Source organism: Budorcas taxicolor, chromosome 1 (genome assembly GCF_023091745.1).
Source record: "Budorcas taxicolor isolate Tak-1 chromosome 1, Takin1.1, whole genome shotgun sequence".
Taxonomy (NCBI): Eukaryota; Metazoa; Chordata; class Mammalia; order Artiodactyla; family Bovidae; genus Budorcas; species Budorcas taxicolor.
In genome coordinates this window covers 151,542,597-151,555,251 of record NC_068910.1, presented here as the reverse complement: position 1 = coordinate 151,555,251, position 12,655 = coordinate 151,542,597, and the positions used below count along the sequence as shown (strand labels likewise).

The window sequence follows — 12,655 nt, the reverse complement described above, 5'->3', positions numbered from 1 at the left end:
ATTGGTCAGCCACAATGTGCCAAGGATATATTATTTCTAATTCTCATGCCAACTGTATGAGGCACGTATAACTATCTTCAGTTTTCAACTGAAGAAAAGTTTTGGGGAAGTTATGAAACTTGTCCATAATCACAGCTGGAAAGTGGCTGCTGCTGCTAAGTCCCTTCAGTTGTGTCCAACTCTGTGCGACCCCAGAGACGGCAGCCCACCAGGCTCCCCAGTCCCTGGGATTCTCCAGGCAAGAACACTGGAGTGGGTTGCCATTTCCTTCTCCAGTGCATGAAAGTGAGAAGTGAAAGTGAAGTCACTCAGTCATGTCTGACTCTTCGCGATCCCATGGAGTGCAGCCTACCAGGCTCCTCCGTCCATGGGATTTTCCAGGGAAGAATACTGGAGTGGGGTGCCATTGGCTGAGTTAGGATTAAAACCCAGAATTGTTTGAAAGGCTTATTCTGTTCAGCAGCTTGATTCTCCAAAACAAAGCAAAAACAATATAAGGAGAGTATGGAGGTAAAGAACAGCATTCTTTCATTTGTCTGCAGACTCCAAATTTTTTTTACGGTAAGTATACTTTACCTCTTATAATCAAAAGTTTTTTTGAAAGAAGGGAAAAAATGAATGGTAAGTATAGGGATCAGATCTTTTATATAGAACATTGTTATTAATCAGATACTTTTCCTTAATTAAAAGCATTAACATCCAGAAATAAATAAAAATGTATTCAATTTTCCATAATTACAAATAAATTTTCTGGATTTATATTTCAGAGCAAGGGACCTGGATTCAGCTCTCATTTTCATAATGGTCTTTGCATCTGAGACACAAACACCTTCTAAATTTATTAAACCATCCAACTTTACAAAAGAAGTGGCAGATAGAATCCAAATGCAATCCTTATTTAGCAAACTGTCTTCCTTCCTGTAGGATTTTAGTTTCTGTTTGGTCTTTATCTAAAGCTACTGCCAAACCACTTGGGTTTCCCCCATCTCTTGTTTGACTGTGGTCAGCAAGGTGAGAAATTACAAGGAGGAAAATGAGATTTTGGAAATGGGTGCCGACAAAGTTGTCATCTCACCAAAGAAGATGAATGAGGACACGAACAAGAAAGCAGCGCAGGAGAAATACAGTTAGGTGTGTAGAACCAAGGAGAGAACTGGAGCTCAGCGAATTTTCTTCCCTGTAGGAGTTACCAATTCAATCCTGAAAAATTATAAATGATACTATCACTTGAAAACTGGGTATGCACAGGCTCCATTTTTTTACTCTTCCCTGGTCTCCCATCCCCACCAGCTACTGAAAAAACAAAGTACTAGATAAACAAAAGGAGTGCCTACCTCAGACCTTCTCTCTCTGGGAGCACAGGAGGCTTTTATTAATCTGAAGCCACTGAAGCTATTTCATGCTCATTGTTAAAACGCACTTTTAACACAATTATATAAACTTGGCAACTAAGAAGGTTTTAAGAAACATTTTTACTGATGCTGATTTTCAATACAAGCAGTCAGTATATCTCTATTCCATGGGAAGACACTTTAATAATATTTAATTAAAGTCCACACAACAGTAAGCAGATAACTAGCTTTCCTGGTTCTAATTTCATTGTGTCTCTTACTTAAAGGAAACACGTGACTTTGGGATGGCATTATTTCTAGTCTGATTAGTTGTACAGACCTTTCTCATTATTTTTTTACTTTTAGTCAAGTGAAAGTAAAACATTTTTACTTTTTGTTTTTAAAAACTGATTTTGTGGCAATTGATGAATTGCAAAATACAGAAAAAGAACAGAAAAGTAGTTAAAAAATCTAGCATTCAGAGACAATAACTTAATAATTTAGAATGCTTCCTTAGAATCTTTTTTTTTTTTTTTGCTGTTTGTTTTAACACAGTTGGCGCTTTCCAAATTTTCATCTTGCGTTTGTGTTTTGATTAATATGTTGCAAGTTTTTCTTTTTTTTTCCTGTGTTAGGAAAACCTCTGTCAGCATGATTTTAAGTTGTACATAGTATTCTATATTATGAAAGGGTAGCCAGTTGCTATCTTTTAAATTGAGAGCCCCTGCAGTCTAACACAAAGGCACCCCACTCCAGTACTCTTGCCTGGAAAATCCCGTGGATGCAGGAGCCTGGTGGGCTGCAGACCATGGGGTCGCTAAGAGTCGGACAGGACTGGGCGACTTCACTTTCACTTCTCACTTTCACGCACTGGAGAAGGAAATGGCAACCCACTCCAGTGTTCTTGCCTGGAGAATCCCAGGGATGGGGGAGCCTGGTGGGCTGCCGTCTCTGGGGTCGCACAGAGTTGGACACGACTGAAGCGACTTAGCAGCAGCAGCAGTCTAACACATCTGGCAGCACTGCACACAAAGTTGCCTGTGTTAATGTTGCACTGCCGTTGATAGCACGGAATATCATGTTTTGTTCCCAAATACAAACAAAGGACCTGAGCAGGGCAGGTGGCTTTCTTGCCCCACTCCCACATGCTACTTTCCTCATACGAGGTGAAACCAACGGAGTTCTCAAATGGAGGAGGAATTAGTAGCTTCATTCCACTAGCAAGGTGGAGCCTCGAGTAGTATGGTCTCAGACTAGGAACCAGGAGGGACAAGCATTTATTAAAAATATACTGTGAGCAGGAGAGGGTGAGGTGCTGGGAACACCAAGATGAATAAGATGTAGTTTCCTCCTTATAAGGACTGCAGTGCTGACCCTGTAGGTACAACTGAGTTTCAACATCAGTTGCTCTGGGAACCTGTCACCTCACCGAACCACTTGCCAGCCTCTTTCCCTGAACCATCAGCCTTCACTCAGGATCTGCTGTAAATGGACAGATTCCTTAATATTTTTTAAAAAAATAACTTATTTTTAATTGAAGGATAATTGCATACAGTGTTGTATTGGTTTCTGCCATACATCAACATGAATCAGCCACCGGTGCTCGCTGTGCGGAACTGTGGCCGAAACACAGAGCTCTGCCTGGAGTCCCACTGCCCCCTGGTCTTCCTCTGTTAACAGCACTAGCCCAATGTTGCCCAGTTCTTTATGTTCAGGTCAGCTTTTGCTCCCTTCCTGTGGTCCTATCGTGGTGGGGTCTCAGCATGCCTCACCATCAACCTTGCTGGACAATTAGGGCAGCCTTATAAAAATAGCCCTCTTTCCTGTCTTTTCACATATTTTGCTTGTTCTCATAGCATTTACTATGAGAGGCTACTGAGGGCCTGTTTACATACACCATACACCAAATACCATATACCATACCCCAGTAAGCTCTCTGGGGGCTAAGGCAAGAATATAGACTGCACAGCTATTCAGGCACTTGGAATCTGGTTGAAAATGCACACTAAAATGTGAAAGAAACAAAAGTAAGATCATGATAACATGCCCCTCACTGACACAGAATGTCCTGAGGGGACAAAGTGAATGAAGTATTTGCGCAGGGGAGCTTAAAGAACTGATGAAGTGACTGATGAATGAGGAAAGGCTGGGAAGAAGTTGGTGGGATGCTGAAATAGGGAAACATGACAAACAGCTTGAACCAAAATGTGTGCTGCCTAATGGCCAAGGTATCAGACTGCAATGAAATTGTTAATTCCACAAGATCCAAGTTCTGTTGACCTCTTATTTCAGAATATACACAAGTAAGTCTGTTCCTTCTTGTATTGCTAAATGCTGGAGACAGCACTGCAGATACTTTGCATATTCCCTAAAAACAGTTCTTCCTGTTTCCCCACCCACAACTTAAATAATATTGGGCTCTGTGATTCTGTAAGATAAAATTGTTAACAAAAATTTGCAAAATGTGTGATACATGCTATTTTCCTTTGTCAATGACTTCCGAGGTGAAATTTGTTTTGGACAATTTTAGAATGACAATTATGGCTGAGATGGGTAGTTTTCTACCCCAGTATCTTTCTTCCTTAGAAACTACTTCTTTGGTGGACATAGTACCATGCAGAATAAATGCCTTTGTATTTCCTGGGAGTTGCCCCTTTGTAGTAGCCGCAACCCGCTCCAATACTCTTGCCTAGAAAATCCCATGGATGGAGGAGCTGGTGGGCTGCAGTCCATGGGGTCGCTAAGAGTCAGATACAACTGAGCAACTTCACTTTCACTTTTCCCTTTCATGCATTGGAGAAGGAAATGGCAACCCACTCCAGTGTTCTTGCCTGGAGAATCCCAGGGACGGGGGAGCCTGGTGGGCTGCCGTCTATGGGGTCGCACAGAGTTGGACACAATTGAAGTGACTTAGCAGCAGCAGCAGTAGCCACTGTGATCGTATGACTAAGTACTGGGCAATGAAATATAAATTAAAAGACTCTATGGAACTTCTGGGAAGCCTTCTTAAAAGGAGGCGTGGACAAGAGAAAAGAAAAAAGGGGGTAAAAAAGGAGGGGTAGATAGTCCCTGCCCTTCTCTCCCCACCTGTCTTCTTTCCCACTTCTTGGAAATCAAAGACAATGGATGGGGATTCAATAGCTATGTTAGAATACAAGGAACAGGGCTTCTTCCAAGGTGTAGTAGAGCAGAGAGCTGGAAGAAGCATGTATCCCTGTTGTCTCTGGGAAGCTCCATACCAGCCCTGGATGGTGAAACTCCAGATGTTAAGTGAGGGAGAAATAAATTTCTGCTTATTACATGCCACTTTGTTGAGGCATTAATTTCATAAATATATAGAGAGCATATACTTCTCAAGAGCAGAAGCAAGTATAGTGGGTGTTCAGCGACGCCACGATGATGACAACAGTGATAATGATAAAATGAAAAACAATGAAACAAAGTGGACTGAATAAACTGTACATAGTTATTTTTATTTAAAGATTCTACTGCTGATGCTACTTAATCTATTTGTATGCAGGTGTCCTCAACAAGGTCTGCATTTTTCAATAAAATTCTCAATCTACTGAACATTAAAAGATTTCATTTCATGTCATTTTGTGAAGCAAGGCTGTATCATTTCTACATGTCTTTATGCTGGCTTCCACAGTGATGTGAGGAATGCCTTTAAGTGATTGATCCTCAGTGATGGAGGGACTGTGAGCTCTGTGGGCCTCACCATGACTCGGCACGTGAATGGTGGAATGATGCTGAGAAATTCATTCCACTGAGAGTGAAGCAGGGGACAGCCTCTCTGAGGAAGTGACTCAAAGACTAACATGCGCTAAATCAAGAAGGAAGTGGAAGAACTGGACAAAGAGACATGGTCAACCAATGAGAATACAGTGAGAAGGCACATATTTGGCAACTAATGAAGCTAGAAGGGGACAAGGGACTCAAAATATCCTCAAAGGTGAAGTATGGTGCACAGGCAACTCCCTTTATCTACTTTCAGTTCCGTTCAGTTGCTTAGTCGTGTCCAACTCTTTGCAGCCCCATGGACTGCAGCACTGCAGACTTCCCTGTCCATCACAAACTCCCAGAGCCTGTCCATCGAGTTGGTGATGCCATCCAACCATCTCATCCTCTGTTGTCCCCTTCTCCTCCTGCCTTCAATCTTTCTCAGCATCATTGTATACTTTAGTCTTCTGGAAAAATTACAAACTGTTTAAACTCTTGTTTTTCCCAACATTGTTAATTCCATAAATCCCAGAAAGGATGTGAGGGGTAATCTCATCTAGCTACTGGGAAACTTCACGGCATCGTAAGTTCCAAAGGGATTTCTTTTCTTTCTTTTGCACCTGCTTTGGATAACTTTACCTAAATTGCAGTTACACAAGAACAAGCTCAGGAATTAACTTTTGGTGAGAAAAAATATCTGCCATGAATATAGGAACTCCCATGCTCAGCATGGGAGAAAAACCCAGGGAAATAAGCCATTTTTTTCCAGTGTAATTTATCTTTAGGCAAATTGTGAGTAAAATATAGGCACGGTCATGTAAAACTAGGAAATAGGACACTATATCCTTCAGTTTTGTTTCTTGTGTTTCAAGAGAACCTTCTGCCTGACCACTTCCATTATTTAGCACTTGGCTTCTTTCAAGGAATCTCCAAGAAGGGACTGACCAGCAGGGGCTGTGTTTTGAGCCGGACCCAGTCCCACCTTTTTCTTTGCTGTGACTTAAAAAAAATTTTTTTTTTTAAAAGGCTTTTATTGGAACTCCCACGGGTGCTAGGCAATATACAGTAACTAACAATTGTACCTTTAAATTAAACAAAATGCAGTGTAGCTTAATTTTCTTGAAGACTTGTGGGAAGGCAGTTGGTAGGAAGAACATGGGCTTTGGAGGGAGACTATTTCAATTTCATTTTTCCGGTTTTACTAGTTATGTGATTCTTTTCATATTTCCCAAACCTTCTCAGCCTTTGGAGTTTTTCCCCCCAATTCTTAAAAATTGGCATAATAATAATATCTCTCAGATTGTTGTCTGGCAGATGGAAGGTGCTCAACAATGTTAATTCCCTTTATTCCCATCCCTCCCCCACTCCTGACATAACCAAATTAAATTGGATAGTTGAAATATAGTTTGATCCACCCATCTCTAACAATCTCAACCTCAATGCTTATGCATGTGTTTAAAATGACCTTTGCACAAGCTGACTTAACTAAATTTCTCTGCAACCTGTCTCCAAGTATGGCTTTAAACCTTTCAAGTTTTCCATATTATTTTTTTGTTCATGATAGGCCAGAAGTCCTGAGGAACCTGACCATAGGGCTCCCTTGTGATGTCAGAAACAGATTTCTAAATAAGGAAGAATAATAAAAACTCATTGGTGATTAGTACTCTTTCACACTAGTATAACCTGAAATAACTGTTCCAAAGAGCACTTATTGACAGAGGGCCTGGTTTCCTTCAAAGCTATACAGAGAGTTTCTAAATGCCAACTTATTTCAGGAGAGGAAGTTCTCTTCTTTGGCGCTTTGCTGAAGCTAATTTGGGTTTTCTGTGTTTTGAGAGATATGATGTGACTTTTCTGCTAAAGACTCATCATGAACCCTGCATGCTTTTCATTTTTATCTTAAAGCAGGCTCAGCTGTTAACAAAATTCATCTAGCAGGACTTTTTTTAGTTTTGGGGGGCAGACACATTGTTTTTACTTAGAATAGGCAATTTCTTGACTACTAAATAAACTTTAGAAACCTCAGCATAAGTTTTGCTTTTCCAGGAAAAAAATTTGCTGATTAAAAATAATAGAATCAGTAGTATTAGCAACACTGTTATTTCTCTAGCTCTATTTATAACATCCTCTTTTCAAAACAGTTGAAAAACATAAATATGAAAACTTATCTACTTTTTCTCACTATGATTAGAAAGTTATCAAAAGAATCATTTGAAAAGAAATACAATGTAATTATATCATTTGTAAATTAATAAAATTAAGCTACACTTTGCCTCCTTCCCTAGATTTTACTGATCTAAAAATGATAGTTCTGTATGTGTTCATTTTTCTACAGTCGATCTCATTTTTAAATTGTTCCTTAATACAGGACATTGATTCATAACCTCAGGGCCTTAGTAAGTGGCTTCCTTGAAGATGATACTATTTTGGATTTATTCACAAGAAGTAATCTCCTTGAGTGACTCAGATAATTTTTTTTTAGTTTTCTTAAGAAATTCTTCAGGAGTTCTTGTGAGATAGAAGTAGGGAAAATATTATCACTTTGCTGATAGGGATGTCAAGGCTTAGAGATTTGTTCAAGGTCAAAGAGAAAGTCATTGGTAAAGCCAGAAACTTGAATCCTAACATTCTCGCTTGTATTTTAGTTCTGCTAAAATAACTTCCTGTATTCCTTGGATCTGCATTAATGTAAGAGTTTTGCATCTTGGGACCCAGGCAACATTTTTAAAATCTAGAATACTTACAAAAGATTATATATTCTAAAATGCATTCACAATTACTTCTTTTTATCATTGCCTTTCAACATGAAAAAGTCATAGGACTTAAGTCTATTATTCCATTCATATAAGTTGCTTAGACTTCAATATAGGTCTCTAAGTCTGTGTATTTTATTTTTTTCTTTTGGCAAGAGAATATCCCAGTGGGTCCATACATCTGTGTCCTCAATGCATATGGCACCAGAGTAAATTATATCCCAGGTTATTTGTGGTTCTAACAATATTTAGTCAATTTCCTTTCTCAGCAAACTTAAAAATTCATGCAAACCAGATTTATGCAAATCATGTTTGTGATTCGGCTGTGGTCAGCCTCAGGAAGCAGAATCCTGTGTAACTGCCACGAAGGATGTGATTTAAAGTTGAGGATTTACAAGAGCAGTGCAATGTGTGTGGTAGCACGCACCCTGGACATTTAAATATATAGTGATATTTAAAGATGCAGAGGGGTATGAAAAGATGACAATGTGCAAATTCCCACAAATATGCATAATTCATGGTAAATTAGTATATGTCTAATCATAGCAAAGTACACGATTTTCTTGCAATCCCTTCCTTTCCTTTTTAAATTGGTAACTGGCATCTTGAAAGAAGAAGGGAAAGATGTGGGTGGTCACCACAGAAGCCAAGGAAAGTTGTGTGGTATGTATATCTATGGCTGATTCACGTTGATGTATGGCAGAAACCAACACAATATTGTAAAGCAATCATCCTCTAATTAAAAATAAATAAATTAAAAAAACATACTGCCCCCCCCCAGATGCCTAAGGATCCCCTTGATTCAGCATAAGGCAACCATTAAAATGACATCTATAAAAAATAAATGATGATGTGGAAAAAATGAGTCTGGCATAATACATAAAGAGGGAATGCACACTAACTGCAGCTATGTAAAAAATTGAAATTATGCTTGTGACTATGCAAAAATGAGAGTGTGTAAAAATGAAGAGTTCTTGGGTACATGGATGATACTTTTGATCTGTCAAAGTTTCTCAGAAGGGTTCTATATATTCATAAGCAGAGTAACCAGTGAAAGAGAAGAGACCCCAAGGATGACTGTCAGCACACCAACAGGTAAGGCTCTTGGAGGAAGGTGGGGTGCTGCTATTGGGAGGATGTGGGAGTTACCAGAGCTTGGAGGGGCAGAGTTGTGGCAATGAAAGTCTGAAGGGGTGGCAGAACATCACTTCTCAGACCACTTTTCTAGACAGGTAAGCAGGGAAACTATAGGTCTGCCAACACCTGGGACAAACTAGCTCTACTTGGTAGTTCAGCAGGGACTTCAGCCTGAGAAGAAAGGTCGGCCGCTGCGGGGCAGCTGGTGGAGTGACCTTTCCAGAGCACAGTTATGGAAAGCTATTCAACAACTGCTGAAATGATGGGCTTTCCTGTTTTGATCCAGGCGTGGATAGTTCAAATGTGGTGAGCACAGAGGCAATTTTAGGTGCAAGGTAAGGATTTAATTCATCGTGAGAAGCACCTCAGATGTGAGCATTTGAGCCCACATAGCAACCCTAATGTAGGACCTGCCTTTTACTGGGTATCTCGGAAGGCTGCCTGGTTACCTGATTCTACCATTCAGTACAGGGCAGGGTCCCAATGGCCTCAGAGGTGAGCAGTTATGCGAGGACAGGGCAACTGCCCTTCTCCATAGATTTGCTTTTGGGCTTGTGTGTTTATGACTCTTTTACACACACACACGTATACACATGAATAATGTCTTTTGAAGGAAGAATATTTCTTTTTCAATTTATCCATCTTAATTGATTTATGCTTTTAAAAAATCCTATACATCTTTCCCTTTTAAACAGAAAAGGTTTCTCAGATTTTACCCTATTACACTCCTAGCACAGTCAAGACGACGTTAATAAAGGGTATCCTTGATAAGTTAGGGAAGCACGAGAGAAGGACGGCTTCTTAACTGTGAACTCCTTGGGCCCTGGGCAGTCGTGCACAGCCACACAGACTGTGCACACAGCACATCTCCTTAGGGTTGTGCAAAGCCGTAGCCTAGCAAAATATTCTCTATGCCTTAGTGTACACTGGGAAATGGGGATAATGGCAACTAGATCATAGATTTGTTGGGAGGATTAAATGAGTTGCCGGGAAAAATATCAACAACCTCAGATATGCAGATGATACCACTCTATTGGCAGAAACTGAAGAGAGTCTCAAATGAGGGTGAAAGAGGAGAGTTAAAAAGCTGGCTTGAAACTGAACATCAAAAAAACTAAAATCATGGTATCTGGTCCCATCACTTCATGGCAAATAGAAGGGGAAAAAGTGGAAACAGAGTCAAGTTGTATTTTCTTGGGCTTCAAAATCACTGTGGATGGTGATTGCAGCAATGGAATTAAAAGATGCTTGTTCCAGGGAAGAAAAGCTATGACAAACCTAGACAGCATATTAAAAAGCAGAGACATTACTTTCCTGACAAAGGTCCATCTAGTCAAGGCTATGGTTTTTCCAGTAGTCATGTAGGGATGTGAGAATTGGACCATAAAGAAGGCTGAGCACTGAAGAATTGATGCTTTCAAACTGTGGTGGTGGAGAGGACTCTTGAGAATCCCTTGGACAGCAAGGAGATCAAGCCAGTCAACCCTAAAGGAGATCAACCCTGAATATCCATTGGAAGGACTGATGGTGAAGCTGAAGCTCCAATATTTTGGCCACCTGATGCAAATGGCCCACTCACTGGAAAAGATCCTGAGGCTGGAAAACATTGAAGGCAAAAGGAGAAGGGGGTGGCAGGTCATCAGATGGTTGGAAAACATCACCAACTCAATGGACATAAGTTTGAGCAGACTCCAGGAAATAGTAAAGGACTGGGAAGCCTGGCAGGCTGCAGTCCATGGGGATGCAAAGAGTTGGACAAAACTTGGTGACTGAACAACAATAAATATAAATATATATACATATATAGTGTTTCAGTTCAGTTCAGTCTCTCAGTCGTGTCCGACTCTTTGTGACCGCATGAATTGCAACACACCAGGCCTCCCTGTCCATCACCAACTCCCGGAGTTCACTCAAACTCATGTCCATTGAGTCGGTGATGTCATCCAGCTATCTCATCCTCTGTCATCCCCTTCTCCTCCTGCCCCCAATCCTTCCCAGCATCAGAGTCTTCTCCAATGAGTCAACTCTTCGCATAAGGTGGCCAAAGTACTAGAGTTTCAGCTTTAGCATCATTTCTTCCAAAGAACATCCAGGACTGATCCCCTTTAGAATGGACGGGTTGGATCTCCTTGCAGTCCAAGAGACTCTCAAGAGTCTTCTCCAACACCACAGTTCAAAAGCATCAATTCTCTGGCACTCAGCCTTCTTCACAGTCCAACTCTCACATCCATAGATGACCACTGGAAAAACCATAGCCTTGACTAGACGGACCTTAGTCGGCAAAGTAATGTCTCTGCTTTTGAATATGCTATCTAGGTTGGTCATAACTTTTCTTCCAAGGAGTAAGTGTCTTTTAATTAGTGTTTAGAACAGGGTAATATAGTACATGCATAGTAAACGCTATGTAAGTATTGCTTTAATAAAAATTGTTTAAGATTAGAAAAGCTTAAGGCAAAGATTACATTAATAAGTTTTACTTCTTGGTCTCCATCAGCTACACTTGCTTTATGAAACAACATGGGTCACAGGATTGATTACTGAGTAGGTTCACTTTAATGAATGAAGCCAGGAGGGAATATCTACAAAGTTAGAAACAGTTAAATAAAGGACTGAAGATCCCTAATTTGTCTTAACTCCTTTTCTTTTGTAGTGCTAGGAAATAAAAGTTTAATGTCTTTACCAAAATAGTAATTGATCCTTTCTTGACACCAAAAATTTGAATAGTCTAAAAAACTGCACCTCAAAGCGTTATGTGGATAGGAATCCCTGGAAGGCTTGTGAAAACCAATTCCTGGTCCCCACCCACCGTTAGAGACTGATTCAGTCTGGAACTCGGAGTATGAATTTCTAAGATACTGTAGGTGATGCTGATGCTGCCGGTCCATGAACTTCTCTTTGAGTCACTGAGCTCTTCTGCAAACCCACGGCTCGTCCTGGGAATACAGGGAACACTAGGAAGACTTTTCAGGACCATGGCTAGGGTAATAATACACATCCCTGAGGCCTGAGGGTCCTAAATGCTCCCTTCGGTCCACAGTTCTAAATCTCCTGTAGCACTGGTACCATAACTGCCTATTGACTGAAGCTCTACACTGTACTATTGGTTTCTTAGAGGCCGTGCTTGTGTTTATGTAATTTCTGTGTCCCAGCACCAGGCAAACACCTAGCAAGAAATAGGCTGTTAAGTTTTTATAAGTAGATGAAGTAGGAGGTTAGATCATTTCCATTGAAACACTAATTTTTTTTTAAAGCAGCATTCTCTGTATCTTTGGAAGTTATTTTATTACCATATAATTAAAAAGAAGACAATTTAATTTTGCTCACAGTTTATCTTAGAACCAGTTTTTAAACATATGATTCTTTGCTTAGGGGTCTCCCCTAAATAGCGAACATTAAATGTTGCCAGAATTCCCTTAGCTGGTTCTCCTGGGTTCTCCACTTTTCTCCCTCCTGTATCCCATGAGAGGGAACAGGGCAGAATCAAGCTCCAATTTTCTTTAGAACAACAAAAGGTATACATGTGCTGAATGTAACTAAGCATTCTCCCCTACAACCAAGCCCCAGAAGATACATAGCAAAACTGTTTCCATATCACATGTCTATAAAGAATAGTTTCTCAGATTTTTCTGTTTTCCCATTTGCTTCTTCTTCTTCTTTGGCATAGGCTTTATTTTCACTTTTGTTTTCTTTTTTCCCCTTCTCACTCTCCCCTAC

At 40.3% G+C, this 12,655-nt stretch overlaps 1 protein-coding gene across 1 annotated transcript in view; it reads right to left on the bottom strand.

Moving 5' to 3' along the window:
• PEX5L (peroxisomal biogenesis factor 5 like) overlaps positions 1–12,655 on the bottom strand; it is a 205,758-nt gene that overhangs the window by 178,162 nt on the left and 14,941 nt on the right. The window lies entirely within an intron of this gene.